Raw genomic sequence first — 20835 nt, 5'->3', positions numbered from 1 at the left:
CAACTATGTGTCTGTCTATCCCTGTTCTCTCCTCTCTGCACAGGCCATACAAACGCTTCAAACCGCGTGGCTGCTGCCACTCTAATCCTGTGGTCCCTGCGCGCACGACCCACGTGGAGTTCCAGGTCTCCGGCAGCCTCTGGAACTGCCGTTCTGCGGCCAACAAGGCAGAGTTAATCTCAGCCTATGCTACCCTCCAGTCCCTCGACTTCCTGGCGCTGACGGAAACATGGATTATCACAGAAAACACTGCTACTCCTACTGCTCTTTCATCGTCTGACCATGTGTTCTCGCATACCCCGAGAGCATCTGGTTAGCGCGGCGGTGGCACAGGAATCCTCATCTATCCCAAGTGGACATTCTCTTTTTCCCATGACCCATCTGTCTATCTCCTTATTTGAATTCCATGCTGTCACAGTCACTAGCCCATTCAAGCTTAACATCCTTGTCATTTATCGCCCTCCAGGTTCCCTTGGAGAGTTCATCAATGAGATTGACGCCTTGATAAGTTCCTTTCCTGAGGATGGCTCACCCCTCACAGTTCTGGGTGACTTTGACCTCCCTACGTCTGCCTTCGACTCATTTCTCTCTGCCTCCTTCTTTCCACTCCTTTCCTCTTTTGACCTCACCCTTTCCTCTTTTGACCTCATCTTTACTAGATACTGTTCTACTACTAATCTCACTGCAATTTCCCTCCAAGTCTCCGACCACTAATTTGTATCCTTTTCTCTCTAGCTCTCCTTCAACACTACTCACTCTGCCCCTACTCCGATGGTAATGTGCCGTCGCAACCTTCGCTCTCTCTCTTCCGCTACTCTCTCCTCTTCCATCCTATCATCTCTTCCCTCTGCTAAATCCTTCTCCCTCCGATCTCCTGATTCTGTCTCCTCAACCCTCCACTCCTCCCTTTCTGCATCTTTTGACTCTCTATGTCCCCTATCCTCCCGGCCGGCTCGGTCCTCCCCTCCTGCTCCGTGGCTTGACGACTCATTGCGAGCTCACAGAACAGGGCTCCGGGCAGCCGATCGGAAATGGAGGAAAACTAGACTCCCTGTGGACCTGTCATCTTTTCACTCCCTCCTCTCTACATTCTCTTCCTCTGTTTCCGCTGCTAAAGCCACTTTCTACCACTCTAAATTTCAAGCCTCTGCCTCTAACCCTAGGAAGCTCTTTGCAACCTTCTCCTCCCTGCTGAATACCCCTCCTCCTCCCCCTCCCACATCCCTCTCTGTGGACGACTTTGTCAACCATTTTGAAAAGAAGGTTGACGACGTCCAATCCTCATTCATTAAGTCAAATGACACCGCTGGTCCTGCTCACACTGCCCTACCCTATGCTTTGACTTCTTTCTCCCCTCTCTCTCCAGGTGAAATCTTGCGACTTGTGACGGCCGGCCGCCCAACAACCTGCCCGCTTGACCTTATCCCCTCCTCTCTTCTCCAGACCATTTCCAGAGACCTTCTCCCTTACCTCACCTCGCTCATCAACTCATCATTGATCCCTGGCCATGTCCCTTCCGTCTTCAAGAGAGCGAGAGTTGCACCCCCCTCAAAAAACCTACACTCGATCCCTCCGATGTCAACAACTACAGACCAGTATCCCTTCTTTCTTTTCTCTCCAAAACTCTTGAGCGTGCCATCTCTAGCCAACTCTCCTGCTATCTCTCTCAGAATGACCTTCTTGATCCAAACCAGTCAGGTTTCAAGACTGGTCATTCAACTGAGACTGCTCTTCTCTGTGTCATGGAGTCTCTCCGCACTGCTAAAGCTAACTCTCTCTCCTCTGCTCTTATCCTTCTAGACCTATCCGCTGCCTTTGATACCGTGAACCATCAGATCCTCCTCTCCACCCTCTCCGAGTTGGGCATCTCCGGTGCTGCTCACTCTTGGATTCCATCCTACCTGACAGGTCGCTCCTACCAGGTGGCGTGGCGAGAATCTGTCTCCGCACCAAATGCGCTCACCACTGGTGTCCCCCAGGGCTCAGTTCTAGGCCCTCTCCTATTCTCTCTATACACCAAGTCACTTGGCTCTGTCATATCCTCACATGGTCTCTCCTATCATTGCTATGCAGACGACACACAATTAATTTTCTCCTTTCCCCCTTCTGATAACCAGATGGCGAATCGCATCTTTGCATGTCTGGCAGACATATCAGTGTGGATGTCGGATACCCACCTCAAGCTGAACCTCGGCAAGACAGAGCTGCTCTTCTCCCGGGGAAGGACTGCCCGCTCCATGATCTCGCCATCACGGTTGACAACTCCATTGTGTCCTCCTCCCAGATTGCAAAGAACCTTGGCGTGACCCTGGACAATACCCTGTCGTTCTCCGCTAACATCAAAGCGGTGACCCGATCCTGTAGGTTCTTGCTCTACAACATTCACAGAGTACGACCCTACCTTACACAGAAAGCGGCACAGGTCCTAAACCAGGCACTTGTCATCTCCGTCTGGATTACTGCAACTCGCTGTTGGCTGGGCTCCCTGCCTGTGCCATTAAACCCCTTCAACTTATCCAGAACGCTGCAGCCCGTCTGGTGTTCAACCTTCCCAAGTTCTCTCATGTCACCCCGCTCCTCCGCACACTCCACTGGCTTCCAGTCGAGGCTCGCATCTACTACTACAAGACCATGGTACTTGCCTACGGAGCTGTGAGGGGAACGGCACCTCCTTACCTTCAGGCTCTGATCAAACCCTACACCCAAACGAGGGCACTACGTTCATCCACCTCTGGCCTGCTAGCTCCCCTACCTCTACGGAAGCACAGTTCCCGCTCAGCCCAGTCAAAGCTATTCGCTGCTCTGGCACCCCAATGGTGGAACAAGCTCCCCCACGACGCCAGGACAGCGGAGTCACTGACCACCTTCCGGAGACACTTGAAACCCTACCTCTTTAAGGAATACATGAAGAGCAAAATAATCCACTTGTTATACTAGGCTACATAACATGCTAGCAGAATGTTCTGATCAGTGGTAATATATCAGCAAACTAGACTAAAGATTATCATCACTCACCTCAATTTAGCTAAAATTTCCTAGCCTAATTGTAACCAAACATCCAAACGGAGATTCAGAGTCCCCACGCTTGTCTCAAAGCAGGGCAATGGTGCTGTTCCAATCAAAACCCCACCTATTTCTACAATTTATCTTCTTAAGATTTGATTTTCAACCTACCCATAACCTTAACCCTAAGCTTAACCACACTGCATACCTTATGTCTAACCCTAACTTTAAATCAAGACAAAAAGCACATTTTTGCTTTCATGAATGTTTACAATATAGCCAATTTTGACTTTGTGGCTGTGCTATCTAGTGGAAACCATCAAAACGGTTTTGAAATTATATTTGTCCACACGCAGCTAATGCTTTAAATGATTTTAAATGGTTGGATGACTTTGGGAGTTTCAGTAAGCAACAATTTGATACATTAGCCTACTTTATTACAATATTGCCATCATTCAGTGATATTCATTCCCACAGTAATTCTTTATGGATCCATCCGGGTTAAGAAAACGTGCATGCATAGTGGTGAGCTTTGTGAAGTGACATGCCTCACAAAGTTTAAAACTGCCACGAGGATGGTAACAGCCTAGTAACTGGTGCTGCCTATCAACCATCATTATGAAGCATAAAATCTCATGAACACACATTGCTTATGCCAGACCTAGATACGACTAGTCTTATTTTTGGTTGGTGCAACAGATGTACATTCTGATCCCAAAGTCGGACGTAACTACGACCGACCTAGCATGTAAACCAACTTTTTAACGCCCAACTGGTGCAACCAGCTCCAGGGGTTCTTCTTCACTGAGCCAAAATCCATTCCATATAGAACCCTTGAGTGCCATATATGAAGCAATTATAGAACCCTTTTTGGTTCTACCCAGAACCTTTTGTTCTAAGAGTGTAGAACAAATCAAGTGTTCGCAAGTAGTTTAACTGCATCAAGACGGAAAAGCATTGTCTCTTCGACTCTGTATTTCTGTTGGAATTATGTTAGAATGCTGTGTAAAATGTAGTGAAGAGAAATATGCTTATTGTAGCAATGGTTCAAATCCTCCATGAGCAGGCACATTAAAAAGCCTTTTCTGATCCATTAAGGAATCCAAAAATGAACATAAAAGTCCAGTAGAATGCTGAGTAATGAAGCATATGAATATAAAGCAAACAACAACATTTCTTAGAATGTATTGACCTCCATCTCCACAATACACACTTTCAATGATATCCTATATAAAAACAAATACCGTACATATCGGAAAATTCTCAGATTGTTAATGGCATTACATTTAGCTACAAGAAAACAATATATGAATGCAATTTCTTGTATACACCACGCACCAATAATTAATCCACCATCTGAGTGTAAAAAACATTAAAACCACCTTCCTAATATTGAGTTGCACCCCCCACCCCCCTTTTGCCCTCCGAACAGCCTCGATTCGTCGGGGCATGGACTCTACAAGGTGTCGAAAGCGTTCCACAGGGATGCAGGCCGATGTTGACTGCAATGCTTCCCACAGTTGTGTCAAGTTGGCTGGATGTCCTTTGGGTGGTGGACCGTTCTTGATACACACAAGAAACTGATGAGCGTGAAAAACCCATCAGCGGTGCAGTTCTTGACACACTCAAACTGGCACCTACCACCATACCCCGTTCAAAGGCACACTTACACAATCCATATCTCAATTTTCTCAAGGCTTAAAAATATTTCTTTAACCTGTCTCCTCCCCTTCATCTACACTGATTGAGGTGGATTTAACAAGTGACATCAATAAGGGATCATAGCTTTCACCTGGATTCACCTGGTCAGTCTATGTCATGGAAAGAGCAGGTGTTCTTAATGTTTTGAACACTCTGTGTATGTTTGGAAAAACACAAATAAGTCTCTCCAATAACTGAACATATAAGCAATCTCTGTACAATAATTGAATATTGAGCTCTGTATTATTTTGTGTGGCATGTGTTCTCTCTCCTAAAGTAAATCCATAATCCCTGTGAATACAGTTTAAGATGCAGGAGCCCTCCATGAGCTGCCGGAGACCTACAAACGTCTTCCCCACCGGCGAAAGCAGTACATCTCATTAGTTAAATATGTTGTGAGCATATTGATTAGAGGCATTTCATTTACCTCTTCAATCTAACGAGGGAGAACCTTAAGGTAAGAGGAGAACGATGGGAGAGAGAGATGTGGGGAGAAGAAATAGAGTAAAGGAGAGGAGGAAGGAATGAAGAATGAATCAAAAGATTATATAGAAGACAGAGAAATCTTAATAAAGAGGTGAGATAGAAAGGTGTGTTGGGAAGAGAGAGGGGAAAGACAAAATGTAAGAAAAAAATACGTAAAAACGTGCTAAACATTTTCATCTCAGCTTTGCCATACAAAAAAACACAAACTATACCGAAATACAAAATGTTTTGAAACAAATCATAACAGTTTGACATCCTTATATGAGGCATCTCTCAAAAATAACTATCTCTGAGGAACCCTGAAGACTGGAGCTGTCTGTCTTAACTAACCAATTCTGAAAATTCTGACTGTTCCTATTTGAGATTCCTGTTATTTTCTTCAGTATGCTAAGATAATATTCTTGAGAGGTCATTTGAATGCGATGTCGCCCTACATTTACATGCTGTAAGCCGCATCTCCCATCATAAATTAGGCATGCCCATTTCCAACATTTACATAATAACTCTGAAAATAACCTTCCAAGTGCACACACTTCCTACTTTGCTAAGTCACTAAGCCCTTAATGACTCTGCACAAGAAACCGGCACCAATTGTCACTTACCCTACCGCCCCTTTATATGTTTTGGAGTCAACAATTACCACTGTAAACATTCACCATAGTCAAGCGTGGCCGTAAGAAAACATTCCCTCGCGGACAGACGGGAGAAATGTTGATTGTGACTGCTCTCCTTCCCAACTTTTATAAGTTGCCACTAATCAACAAGGGGCTGTGGAGGTTGCAGCCCAGGGGATGCCCGCAGCTATTTTCCAATTAGTGTCACCACAAAGACAAATAAGACTTCTACACAGTACTCAGAGAGAGGGGGGGGGGGGGAGAGAGGGGGGAGAGAGGAGGAAGAGGGGCGAGGGTGATGGGTTATTTCTTTTTCTGGGGGAACAGATTAAACGATTGTGACAGCAATTTCAGCAAAACAAGATTTGCAGGCACAGACAGACAGATAGACAGTGTCGGCTCAGAGAGTAGTCATTCATTACTCTGGCATTGGAAGTGATACAGAGACAGACGGAGAGTTGGCTCTACAGTACAATTAGCTCTGGCTTGCTCTGTATGCTGTGTGTGTGACTAGTAGCCTCCCCTCTCTGCCAAAGCTGCTTCCCGAGTTCAAGCTCCTCATTGGCTCTGGAGAGTCTAGCATCAACCAATCCGCCAAAGATATGGAAATGAGGATGTAAACAGGTATTAGTCTCTTGGTTCGTCTGTAGGTTTACGGAAACCTCTATTTAGCTATTTGTAATAAAACATCTGGTCCAGAACATAAAACATAAAATAAACAATTTCTGACCTAAAGTATTGTTCTTAATGTCCAACTGGCATTGTTCAGAGAGTGACCATCTCTGTCAGATAGGCAAGAGATTGCAGTGCAAGAGCACTGCAATCTTCAATAAATAGAAAACAACGTCCAATTCTCAGCTGCTGTAAATCTCTGCAAAGACATGCTGCACTGTGATGCTGAGAGAGAAAATAGAAAAGAGAGAGCTGTTTCTTGAAGTCTGTGTAACAACATCCCTATCTCCTTGGTCCCCACCCATCATGGCATGCATTAGTCAAGCCTTGTGGCCTCTCTACATCTACTGAGAATATTTGAAGGAGCAGGAATCCATCAAGAGTAATGGTATTGCTGTATGCCCCCAGGGCAGCCATCTTTAATCCTTACCCATCATGCTTCTGCCATGAAGTATGCAATCACGGCCCCATTTGCCCGCAACAGGCAAAGCAAGTCCCTCCTCAGCCAGAGAGCGTGTGGTCTTACTTCATGCTCTTTTTAAGAGGGAATCACAGCTTTACTTCAGATTTATTTTTCTCTCTCTCTCTCTTTCCCTCTCGTCTTTAATTAGGTGATTTTTTTTACCTCAACCAGAAGTGTCAGCTCCCTCGTCTCTCCACTGCTCTCCACGCTCCCTCTCTCTTCCACTCCTTCTCCTCCCCTCGGCAGCTGTTCCCTCGCTCGCCCTCCCGGCTCACTCCACTCAGTTGGTTTGGAACATCGAATAACAATAAACCTCAGCCACGCAGCACAGCGCAACATAACGCACTACACTACAGCACAACATAAAACAGCACTACACACTACATCACAACACAGCACCACCCTCGATCATGCAAACAACAACCAGCATCAACCACCAGTGAACAGTAATCAACAGTAACCATCCACACAGCTCTTCTTAGCCAGTTTAACTTTGACCTCCACAAAGACAAATACTGTACACACAATAGAACTTAACAGGAGCAACTGTGAAGTAACTTGTTGTCAGTGCTAAACTTATTCTGACCACGGTATGGTGTCTAATAGATATTGAAGTAAAACATAAATATATATTAAAATCGCTAAGCTCATCCTCCTCCGTCCCAGTATTCTAATATGACAGTAATGACATATTGTCAACCATTTAATACCAATCACATAGGTCGAACATGAAAGCTTAAGCACATTTAGGTTTATGATCACCCACACCCTCTAAACATATTCTCACTTTGAAATGTAAATCCATGAAAGTGCCTTTCATATTTGAATGTCAGTAGTCTGGGATTTTTTGACTGCATCTTACTAACACAATAAAACATCTGTCATTTTTCATCCCCTGCCAGCTGTAAAAAGCATGAAAAAATGTATGTTGAAAAACAGAAAAATAAACGTTTTGAGTTCGCAACACTCGTCATTTTTTGACTACATGCTGGATATTACAGTAGATATAGGCCTACCTTGGAAGGAACTAGCCGCTATTTCCTCTGCTATTCCCAGGTTAACTTCACTTTTACAAGTGAAAGAAGACATGAGTGAATCAACAAAATGTGTACACACATTACCAAAAGCAGAAAAATATTGCATTTTATTGATAACATACTGTACGTTGTTTTTTAAAAAGGTTTATTGACATACCGACATTGACTGCAAAAAAAACAAAAGGTGAACAAACAAAATAAATCCCACACTGTAGATAATCTTGTTTTAGACTTGAGTGATAGGCAAGGATTTCACAGTAGCTCAATCTGTTTTTGACGGTTTAGCCTTTACGGAGAAATTGGATTTCTTATTCTAATCTGTGGTGGTTATAAACTAACCATTTCTCTCGCTTTTCTCTCCTCTCAGATCATTCATAGGATCTACAAGCAGATACAAAATACATCCTTCGGCTCTACCAGCACTGATGGTCTTCAATTAAGATAATAGCGCATAAGGAGCACAATGCTAGCAGCACTGCAATGGTACAAATGGCTATTATGGTGGTGCGAGGCGTTTATTAATCCAATTTATGCCTGTTTGTCTAACAGAAGCCCTGCATGCACTATTCTTACGGGAAGCAGTTTGAGGCGAGACAGCCAGACAGCACCGCTCTCTAACTTGCCTGGAAGGTAACAAGGAGGGCTTTTCAATGGGATGAGTAAACAGTAGAGAACAGAGGGAATGAAGGAGACAGGAGCAGAAGAGAGAGGGAGGGATCAGGTGGGCTCGACAGGGCCGTGAAAGGTTTTGTGTCGACCCTGATTAAAGTAGGGATCAGTGTCCTGGCCGTTTTAATACAGTGTCACATTATGTAAATCCCCCTTGGTAGAATGCCACAGATATGTGTCTGTTTTTGAACACCAGTTTAATTTGGACTCATTCCCCTTTTTTCCCCTTTTGCTTACTTTCCTTTCCTGGTCTTGCTCTATGACACTCACAAGCTACAAAAGAGTCGTTAGAAGGTAAGGGGTTCTTCTACATAGAAGATCATAGGAAATCTCAGGACATAGTGTATACAATACTATAATAAGCTCACATAGTTGCTGTCACAAACTCCAAACTCCACACAGTTGTCACTGACTAGTTGGATGTTCATTTCCCACTGAGCAAACCATTTCTGTACTTACAGCATTCATATAAATTCATTTTTATCAGGTTTTTGCAATGGCAGACCTTATTTTTTTATGTTAACATTTGTCAATAAAAGTAATGAATGCTACTGTTTATGTCAAATTGTTTAGTATTCTACTTGTAGCCCTGGTCGTCCTGAAAAGAAAATGGTAAAACACTTCATTGTGAAGCTAAATATAAGGGCTGGACATACAGATAAATGAAAGTCAGATAAATGAAAAGCAGATTTTGCTGGGGTCTCAGGACTGATAGCATGAACAAGACACAAGGTTACAGGAAAACAACAAACACCTCTACTGTACAGAACAATAAACACAACTCTTTCTAAGCAGTGAGTTTCCCAACCCTGGTCCTCGAGTACCCCCAACAGTACACCTGATTCAACTTGTCAACTAATAATCAAGCCCTCAATGAGTTGAATGAGGTGTGTTTGTCAAGGGCTACAACAAAACAGTGTACTGTTGGGGGTACTCGAGGGCCAGGGTTGGGAAACACCGCTCTAGATATGCAGTCTGCTCCATTCTCTCTCATGTATCTCTTATCCTCAGATACCTTCCCCCTCTCCCATGCTGTCTTCCTCCCCCTCCACCTCCACTCCTAGTGTCTGTCTAACTCCAAGCCAACCTAATTGACAGCATGGCCTGCAGAACCACACTGTTGCACCCACCAGCCATCCCCGGATCAAACCCTCTCTCAGACAGCTCCTACACTACAGCTACCGTGCTTACAGAGTTGTAGATGAAACTTCTCTGTGAATGCAGCATGGCTGGACGTCACTCTGAGGGCAAAGGGATGGAGTGGTGGACGGACAGTTTAACGAGTGGTAGTGCTGAGACGCAACCTCCACCCTGAAGTGTCAAGAGACTTTCATCTCATCATAGGCCCTCGCTCTATCCCTATCTCTGTCTCTCTCACACACATGTAAGCAGATACAGTCTTGTACAGCTAACCTTGTGGGGACACACAATTCAGTCCCATTCAAAATCCTATTTTCACTAACCCCTAACCCTAAACCTAACCCTAACCCTAACCCGTATTCTTACCCTAACCCTAACCTTAACCTTAACCCTAACCCTAACCTTAACACAAAAACCTTAATCCTAGCCCTAAACCTAACCCTAGCTCCTAACCCTGAACCTTAACGTAGTTCTAACCCTAACACTAATTCTAACCTTAACCCTAAACCCCCTAGAAATAGCATTTGACCTCGTGAAGACTAACAACATTTTTGTTTGTTTTCTATTCTTGTGGGGACTTCTGGTCCCCACAAGAATAGTTAAACACATACACACACACATACACACACACACACAGTGCAGACAATTACAAATGTACACACATTCCTGACTACACACCTTCCTACTCACATTGTCTGTTCCTTCAGAAATGTCTACTGTAAGTTCTGAGATCTGTTTCTTTCTGTCTGTTCTCTGTAGGTTTCCTCTCTCCACTGTTCCCTCCTGTTTCGCCCACAGCCTCATCTTCTCCTGTATGTTTTGGACTGATGAAATGAGAGACTACAACCATATGTGCTGTAAGACTTATCTCTGTTTAGGCCGATAGTGAAGATTGACATTCAAATGTCATCATTATTTTTGCTCGTAGAAAGGTGTCATTACATGAGCTCTATCTTTCTGAAACCGATGTTAGGAGTGGTGTCATTGCCAGTGCTCAAAATAACAACCCAATTGGCAAACACCAATACCTGGGATAGGATAAAGTAATCCTTCTACCCCCCCTTACCACCCCCCCCCCCCCCCCCCAAAAAAAAAAAAAAACTGGCTATAAGGTGAAAGTACCAATTTGTAAGTCGCTCTGGATAACAGCGTCTGCTAAATGACATAAATGTAAATGTAAACATACATGATATCATAACAATAGCATGTATTCATATCTGGTCTAAAACCAGTGGAATCAATACAACACCATTTAGTGGTGGAGTCAATATGTTCCCTGGAATGAATGGGAGCTTGATTTACCCATTATTATCATAGATCATTTTCTCACTCCCCTCCACACAAACCTTTTTAAATGGTTTCCTCTATCTATATACACTGCCTTGCAAAAGTATTCATCCCCCTTGGCGTTTTTCATATTTTGTTGCATTACAACCTGTAATTTAAATGGATTTTTATTTGGATTTCATGTAGTGGACATTCACAAAATAGTCAAAATTGGTGAAGTGAAATGAAAAAAAATACTTGTTTCAAGAAATGCTAAAAAATAATGGAAAAGTGGTGCGTGCATATGTATTCACCCCCTTTGCTATGAAGCCCCTAAATAAGATCTGGTGCAATCAATTACTTTCAGAAGTCACATAATTAGTTAAATAAAGTCCACCTGTGTGAAATCTAAGTGTCACATGATCTGTCACATGATTTCAGTACATATACACCTGTTCTGAAAGGCCCCAGAGTCTGTAACACCACTAAGCAAGGGGCACCACCAAGAAAGCGGCACCATGAAGACCAAGGAGCTTTCCAAACAGGTCAGGGACAAAGTTGTGGAGAAGTAAAGATCAGGGTTGGGTTATAAAAAAACATACAAAACTTTGAACATCCCACGGACCACCAATAAATCCATTATAAAAAAATGGAAAGAATATGGCACCACAACAAACTTGCCAAGAGAGGGCCGCCCACCAAAACTCACGTACCAGGCAAGGAGGGCATTAATCAGAGAGGCAACAAAGACACCAAAGGTAACCCTGAAGGAGCTGCAAAGCTCCACAGCGGAGATTAGAGTATCTGTCCATAGGACCACTTTAAGCCGTACACTCCACAGAGCTGGGCTTTACGGAAAAGTGGCCAGAAAAAAAGCCTCTTCTTCGCTGATCCTCAACACTGGGCCCCACAAGGGTGCGTGCTCAGCCCCCTCCTGTACTCCCTGTTCACCCATGACTGCGTGGCCAAGCACGCCTCCAACTCAATCATCAAGTTTGCAGACGACACAACAATTGTAGGCTTGATTACAAACAATAACGAGACAGTCTACAGGGAAGAGGTGAGGACTCTGGGAGTGTGGTGCCAGGAAAATAACCTCGCACTCAACGTCAACAAAACAAAGGAGATGATCGTGGACTTCAGGAAACAGCAGAGGGTGCACCCCTGTAGCCACATCGATGGGACCGCTGTGGAGAAGGTGGAAAGCTTCAAGTTCCTTGACGTACACATCACTGACAAACTGAAATGGTCCACCCATGCAGACAGCGTGTTGAAGAAGGCACAACAGAGCTACTTCAAACTCAGGTGGATGAAGAAATTTGGCTTGGCACCTAAAACCCTCACAAACTTTTACAGATGCACAATTGAGAGCATCCTGTCGGGCTGTATCACTGCCTGGTACAGCAACTGCACCTCCCGCAACCGCAGGGCTCTCCAGAGGGTGGTGTGGTCTGTCGAACGCATTACCGGGGGCAAACTACCCGCCCTCCAGGACACCTACAGCACCCAATGTCACAGGAAGGCCAAAAAGATAATCAAGAACATCAACCACCCGAGCCACTGCCTGTTCACCCCGTTATCATCCAGAAGGCGAGGTCAGTACAAGTGCATCAAAGCTGAGACCAAGAGACTGAAAAACAGCTTCTATCTCAAGGCCATCAGACTTTTAAATAGCCATCACTGGCACATTAGAGGCTGCTGCTGCCTGTAGAAATCACTGGCCACTTTAAGAAACGGAACACTAGTCACTTTAATAATGTTTACATATCTTGCATTGCTCATCTCATATGTACAGTTGAAGTCGGAAGTTTATATACACTTAGGTTGGAGTCATTAAAACTCGTTTTTCAACCACTCCACAAATTTCTTGTTAACAAACTGTAGTTTTGGCAAGTCGGTTAGGATATCTACTTTGTGCATGACACAAGTCATTTTTCCAACAATTGTTTACAGACAGATTATTTCACTTATAATTCACTGTATCACAATTCCAGTGGGTCAGAAGTTTACATACACTAAGTTAACTGTGCCTTTAAGCAGCTTGGAAAATTCCAGAAAATGATGTCATGGCTTTAGAAGCTTCTGATAGGCTAATTGACATCATTTGAGTCAATTGGAGGTGTACCTGTGGATGTATTTCAAGGCCTGGAGAAATGTCCTCTGGTCTGATGAAACAAAAATAGAACTGTTTGGTCATAATGGCCATCGTTATGTTCGGAGGAAAAAGGTGGAAACATCTCAAGACATCAGTCAGGAAGTTAAAGCTTGGTCGCAAATGGGTCTTCCAAATGGACAATGACCCCAAGCATACTTCCAAAGTTGTGGCAAAATGGCTTAAGGACAACAAAGTCAAGGTATTGGAGTGGCCATCACAATGCCATGACCTCAATCCTATAGAACATTTGTGGGCAGAACTGAAAAAGTGTGTGCGAGCAAGGAGGCCTACAATCCTGACTCAGTTACACCAGCTCTGTCAGGAGGAATGGGCCAACATTCACCCAACTTATTGTGGGAAGCTTGTGGAAGGCTACCCGAAACGTTTGGCCCAAGTTAAACAATTTAAAGGCAATGCTACCAAATACTAATTGAGTGTATGTACACTTCTGACCCACTGGGAATGTGATGAAAGAAATAAAAGCTGAAATAAATCATTCTCTCTACTATTATTCTGACATTTCACATTCTTAAAATAAAGTGGTGATCCTAACTGACCTAAGACGGAATTTTTTACTAGGATTAAATGTCAGGAATTGTGAAAAACTGAGTTTAAATGTATTTGTTTAAGCTGTATGTAAACTTCCGACTTCAACTGTAAATACTGTATTATATAATATTCTACTGTATCTTAATCCATGCCGCTATGTCATTACTTGTCCATATATGTATATATTCTTAATTCCATTCCTTACTTAGATTTGTGTGTATTGGGTATATGTTGTGAAATTGTTAGATATTACTTGTTGGTGTGACGAGAACTGATATACGAAATGGCAGGACGCAGACGCAGGAATTAACAAGGTCTACTTAATAATGAGAAAGAGAATAACAAAGAGAGAGTAAACGACACGACGCTAAACAATCACACACAACACAATAGTCCCGAATCAGTGCGCCGGAGGGGAGCAACGGGAGGAGACATGAGAGTACCCCACCGGACGCGTGGCTCCAGCCGCAGGACGTCACCGGCCAGGAGGAATGCCCCCAAGGACGAGGAGCGGGCCAGTCAGGGCGGCGACGGTGGAAGTCCCAAATTAGGTTGGGGTTCAGAACGTCCCCAGCCGGAACCCAGCTCCTCTCCTCAGGACCATACCCCTACCAGTCCACCAGGTAATGGAGCCGTCCCCCACGGAACCTGGAGTCCAGCAGGTCCCTCACCGCATACGCCAGACTCCCATCAATGTCCAGGGGCGGAGGAGGCGTACCTTGGGGGATGGCATCCGCCAGAGGACAAGGAACCACCGGCCTGAAGAGAGCCATATGAAAAGTGGGTGAGACACGGTAGTGAGGGGGAAGGAGCAGTCAGTATGATACCTCATTTATCCGCCGGAGGACCTTAAATGGCCCAGGGGCTCAGTTTCTTGCAGGGCAAGTGGGAGGTTTTTTGTGGACAGCCAGACACGATCACCAGGCTGGAATACAGGGGCCTCAATGGGTGGCGGTCGGCCTCCCCAGCTCCTGGTTCATGCGCTCCACCTGCCCATTCGACTGAGGCCTATACCCGGAAGTGAGGCTGGCCGTGGCCCCGATTTTCTCCAGGAAAGCCTTCCACACTCGGGAGGTGAATTGGGGCCACGGTCCGAGATGATGTCCTCCGGAAGTCCATAATGCCAGGAAGACCTGTTGGAACAGGACCACAGCGACCTAGAGAGCAGAATGAAGACCAGTTAGTTGCAAAAAATGGCATGATTTGGAGAACCGATCTACAACCACCATGACTGTGGTGAAGCCGTCAGAACGTGGAAGGTCGGTGACAAAGTCTATGGACTGGTGTGACCAAGGTCGCTGAAACACTGGGAGAGGAACTAGTTTGCCTGCCTGGGCGTTCCGGGGTGTCTTCGTTTGGGCACATACGGAACAGGAGTTGACATAGTGGGAGACATCAGAAGCCAAGGTGGGCCACCAGTATTTTTGGGCTAGAGAATACAGGGTGCGCGTAATACCAGAGTGCCCTGCCGTAAGGGTGGTGTGCGCCCAGATCAGCAGGCAGTCACGGACACTGGTGGGTACATACACGCGCCCCAAAGTGGCGTTGGCAGGCGCTGGGTCTTCCTGAGCCGCCAGGTGGATGTCATCGTCCACATCCCAAACGACAGGTGCAACGATGAGAGACGAGGGCACGGTAGGACTCCCAGATCCTTCCTTTGTCTGGTGTGGTGCATCCTGGAGAGTGCGTTGGCTTTCACATGCTGGTTCCTGGGCGGTAGGACAGAATGAATTGAAAGCGAGTCAAAAATTGGGCCCACCTGACTTGACGAGAGTTCATCCGTTTCGCTGCCCGTATGTGCTCCATAACAAAAGGTAGGGTAGGGAAGCGCAACTGCCTCCTCTCCTTCCCAGACTGCCGTGGCCCAATCCATCGCCTTTCCTTTAAGTAGCGAAATCACCAGCGCTATCCTGGCTTGGTCAGATGGACATGCCCCATGCTGACGCACCAGGTATAGTGAAACCTGTAGCAGGAATCCGTTACATTTAGTAGTTTTACCGTCATAGCGCTCCGGTAGGGCGAGGGTTCCCACAGGAGTGGGTGACAGCACGGGAACAGGTGGATTGGATGCACTCGCCGCTCCCTGAGGTGGAACCGGAGCGCTGGGCAGATTATGCAGAGTTTGGAGCACTACCTGCATGGCGGCGTTCAACTGGGCAAGCTGCTGCTGGTGCTGGTCGAGGCATTGGGAAACTCCTGCTGCATCCATTTTCGTGGTGTGTTATTCTGTGACGAGTAGTGATATATGAAGAGGCAGGACGCAGACCGCTGGAATTAAGGTCAAGGTTTACTTAATAATGAGAAAGAGAATAACAAAAACTAGAGTAAACGACACGACGCTAAACAATTACACACAACACAATACGGCAGGTAGCTTAGTGGTTAAGAGCGTTGTGCCAGTGACCGAAAGGTCGCTGGTTCTAATCCCCGAGCTGATTAGGTGAAAAATCTGTCGATGTGCCCTTGAGCAAGGTACTTAACCCTAATTGCTCCTGTAAGTTGCTCTGGATAAGAGTGTCTGCTAAATGACTAAAATGTAAATACAGAACAGTCCAGGGCTGGAGGTGATTAGGGTGCGTTGGGTTTCCATTCTGGTGTTGCCGAGGTGGTGCGCTCAGACCGGCGAATCAGAGCGCCGGAGGGAAGCAACGGGAGGAGACATGACAGTTGGATATTACTGCACTGTCGGAGCTAGAAGCACAAGCATTTCGCTACACCCACAATAACATCTGCTAAACACATGTATGTGACAAATAAAATTTGATTTGATTTGAAACACACACTTATGCACGCACACACACATTTGACTAGCACCACTGCCGGTGGGGATTTGGCAGGGAAGGGCAAAAACTATTTGGCTTTAGGGAGCTAAATTAGTCTCAAAATCAGTATTCCCCAGCGGTGACAATTTTATAAACTGTTGGGGAATCTAAGTGATATTTTATGTTAGGAAGAGCCTTTACTGTACTTTTTCAGTATATGCAAACAACTATTGGTATCTTGTCTGAACAGGTTATGATGGGTCTACAGTATATTTGGTACATGTAACATCCACCTGTCCTCACTTTCCTTCAGTTGCATGTGTTCACAATACCAATAATTGTGTCAATTTCCACCTTGTGACAACTGTACCAACCAAACAACCAGCAATGTCAATAGAATCCTCCATCCTTAACAAACGAGTTAGCCAAAGCATACGATATGGATCTCAGATGTGTTTTCCATGAGGTTCAGTGGTGTGACTGTGACAGGCCAGGTATCTGTCTACATCAGTATGTATGGGACCTCACCTCAACCTGGCCCTCAGATTGGCAGGCTTTCTGCCAGACCGATCCAGACATGTCACCTCACCTCATTAAGCAGATGGACCGGTGAGAGCTCTGAGACTGGAGAGACGAAGGGACTACTGTCAGTGTGTGTGTCACTGTCATGCTGCCCTGGCCAGTCCATCACCAACAAAGACATACCTCCCTGACACCCCTCCTGTCCCCTCCTGTCCACCCCCCATACAGAAGCCAACTGGACAGAAACCTGGACACAGAAGGTAACACACGTCAAAAACGCGTGACGTATGTTGGCTGAATCTCCCAGCAATTGGCCAAGCCATGGCAGGACAGAAGAAGTAAACAGAAAGGAAACAGGAAGAGAAATTGGGCCAGAACAACAACAACAAACTTTAGTGTTGTCGTCAAACAGGATACACTGTAAGCTCATCTCACAGAGCAGGGTTGTCAGACAGCAGCTGCCATGGCTCTGGCCATTCCGGGCAGAGGCTCTTTGGCTGTGGAAATTGCATATGGTGGCGTTGCGGAGCACGGTGGAGAAGAAGACTCGTGGTGGGAGAATTGCTTGTAGCAGTCTGAGGTTAATGAGGAAAGGCAGTGAGGCATTGCTGTGTGGTTGCCTTGTCATATAACTTTTCTCCAACACATAGATAGCCCTGCCTGCCTGGCACTACAGAACATAACTTCTTCTTCTTCTTCTTTTTCTTCTTTTTCCACTTTCTCTTCTTTTTACACCACTTTGCTTATTTTGACTCCTGCCTTCACTAAATGTGACTAGAAACTTCAGAGGCGTGGAGTTTATTTCCCAGCTAATCAGAACTTCAGAATGTGGTCAGACCCTTATAAAGACTGTCTGTCTCTTTCAGGCTATATTAACTGACTGGCTGTGGAGACCCTTATGAAGACTGTCTCTTTCAGGCTATATTAACTGACTGGCTGTGGAGACCCTTATGAAGACTGTCTCTTTCAGGCTATATTAACTGACTGGCTGTGGAGACCCTTATGAAGACTGTCTCTTTCAGGCTATATTAACTGGCTGTGGAGACCCTTATAAAGACTGTCACTTTCAGGCTATATTAACTGGCTCTGGAGACCCTTATGAAGACTGTCACTTTCAGGCTATATTAACTGGCTGTGGAGACCCTTATAAAGACTGTCACTTTCAGGCTATATTAACTGACTGGCTGTGGAGACCCTTATGAAGACTGTCTCTTTCAGGCTATATTAACTGACTGGCTGTGGAGACCCTTATGAAGACTGTCTCTTTCAGGCTATATTAACTGGCTGTGGAGACCCTTATAAAGACTGTCACTTTCAGGGTATATTAACTTGCTGGCTGTGGCCATAGTCTCTCCTGGATATCACGTAATGTCTGATCAATTACAGTACATACGGCTCCGCTATAGGGCTTCTGGCAGAAGAAACAACAACAACAACAACACCAACAAGCACCACATAGCCCAGGGAGGGAGTCAGTGTGGGTATGGCACCTTTGAAGCACTTATTATTCACAGCTGACATATAGCATGAATGTATAACACACACACATACACACACACGCACATACAAACACGTATACACGCACACACACAACCTGTCAGATCACAAACAAGTCCGCCTCTCAGTTTGCTCCCACAGAGATAGGTTGGTAGGAGGGGGTAGGGTGGGGTGTTGGTGGGGAGGGCTGGTGGTAGTGTGTGAGCATGCCCCCCCCCCCCCCCCCCCGTTTCTCAGGGTTAAACTGTTAGACAAGTCTCCAATTTGTCTGGGCTGTGCATCTCCACACCTCTAGTTAATTAGGGACGTTTTTTTGGATCCCGGTGAGCTGAGAACCAAGGGGATGACTTTAATTATAAGATTAAACAGAAGTGATGTGCTTGGAGGGACCGGACACACAGACAAGCCCTGCAGGAGTGGGATGTGTGGGAGGGTGTGTGTGAGTGTGTGCATGCGTGCTTGATGTCTCTGATGAGTTTGTTCGCCAGAGGCCTACAGTACAGTCTCATTGAGGCTGAGACAAGAGACCTATATTATAGCCTCATTGAGGCTGAGACAAGAGGCCTACATTACATCCTCATTGAGAATGAGACAAGAGGCCTACAGTATAGCCTCATTGAGACTGAGACAAGAGGCCTACAGTACATCCTCATTGAGACTGAGACAAGAGTCCTACAGTACATCCTCATTGAGGCTGAGACAAGAGTCCTACAGTACATTCTCATTGAGACTGAGACAAGAGGCCTACAGTTTAGCCTCATTGAGACTGAGACAAGAGGCCTACAGTACATCCTCATTAAGACTGAGACAAGAGGCCTACAGTACATCCTCATTGAGACTGAGACAAGAGTCCTACAGTACATCCTCATTGAGGCTGAGACAAGAGTCCTACAGTACATCCTCATTGAGACTGAGACAAGAGGCCTACAGTTTAGCCTCATTGAGACTGAGACAAGAGGCCTACAGTACATCTTCATTGAGGCTGAGACAAGTCTCTATCTAACCTGTAACTAAAGCCAAGGATACAGAGATATGTGATATGACAAATAAGAAAAGCATCAGCATATTCCATATTTAAGTTATATAGTATTTACAGCTTTCTGAAGAAAACTCCAATCACATGAATATCCTCAGACTGAACATTCAAACTGTCATATTAATAGAAAGGTTTTATAACTTCAAATCAAAACTGAAAACAAATACTGTAATGACAGGTTCCCTCAGACATGACACGATCGCCTCGCTGATAGAAGCATCACATCTCCGCTCGATGACAATGCTTTGTAAGCATGTTGTCACGTCCAATCAGCCTCTCATTACGACTCTCTCCCCTGTGCTTGGTGACATCATTAATGATAGCTTTCACTTCCTGGTTGAATGAATCAGATGTCGAGGCTGAACACAGCAGTGGTACTGTTAATGACTTTAGGAGTTTGTTTTTGATCATATCTCCTATCCTGGTGACATTGCTGATCATTAGCGTACTGCGCACAGTGATGCTAATTCTCCCTGATGGTCCCTTCCTCGTAGCTTCATCATTACCTGATTATGCCAATCATTAAGTCTAATGAGTCGTAGAGTAAAGTGAGCTTCACAACTTGATATGCCAAAAATCAGTAAACATACATTCTATTTTCCTCTACTCTCAGGTGTGTGTGGGGGGGGGGGGATATGCATTCTTTGTTTCTGTAGATAGTTAGACACACAACAGCATTGGTGTATTTCCACTTGAGTCCTATGTGATCACAACGCAGTACGTCTGCACAGAGGAATTTGGACTATTTTGTGTATGTCCATTACATGAAATCCAAATAAAAATCCATTGAAATTACAGGTTGTAATGCAACAAAATAGGAAAAACGCCAAGGGGGATGAATACTTTTGCAAGGCACTGTTTTAATGGCTGGAACAGAATAAATGGAATGGTTTTGAACTCATCAAACACATGGTTTCCAGATATTTGATTCCATTCCATTTACTCCATTCCAGCCATTATTATGAGCCGTTCTCCCCTCAGCAGCCTCCTGTGATTTACAGTACATGTGAATTCAATTCCAGTATATGGAGAGCAAGAGAGAGGGACAGGTTTAGAAAAGGAAAGGGAGATAGAAGGACAAAAACTGAAGAAAATATCAAATATGAAAGCAAATGAAGACATGTTTTAACCTGCTCTGTTTTAGCTCAGTGAGCATCCACAAAGAGTAACCCTTACCAAAACATGCCTGTAGCTAGATCATAGAGACAGAACTAACTCTAAACTATTCCAATATGTATTCTGACAAAGGCCCCATAGCCTAAG

This window comes from Coregonus lavaretus (assembly GCF_964263955.1).
Source record: "Coregonus lavaretus genome assembly, chromosome: 29".
NCBI lineage: Eukaryota > Metazoa > Chordata > Actinopteri > Salmoniformes > Salmonidae > Coregonus > Coregonus lavaretus.
Note: the sequence above shows the minus strand (reverse complement) of the source record.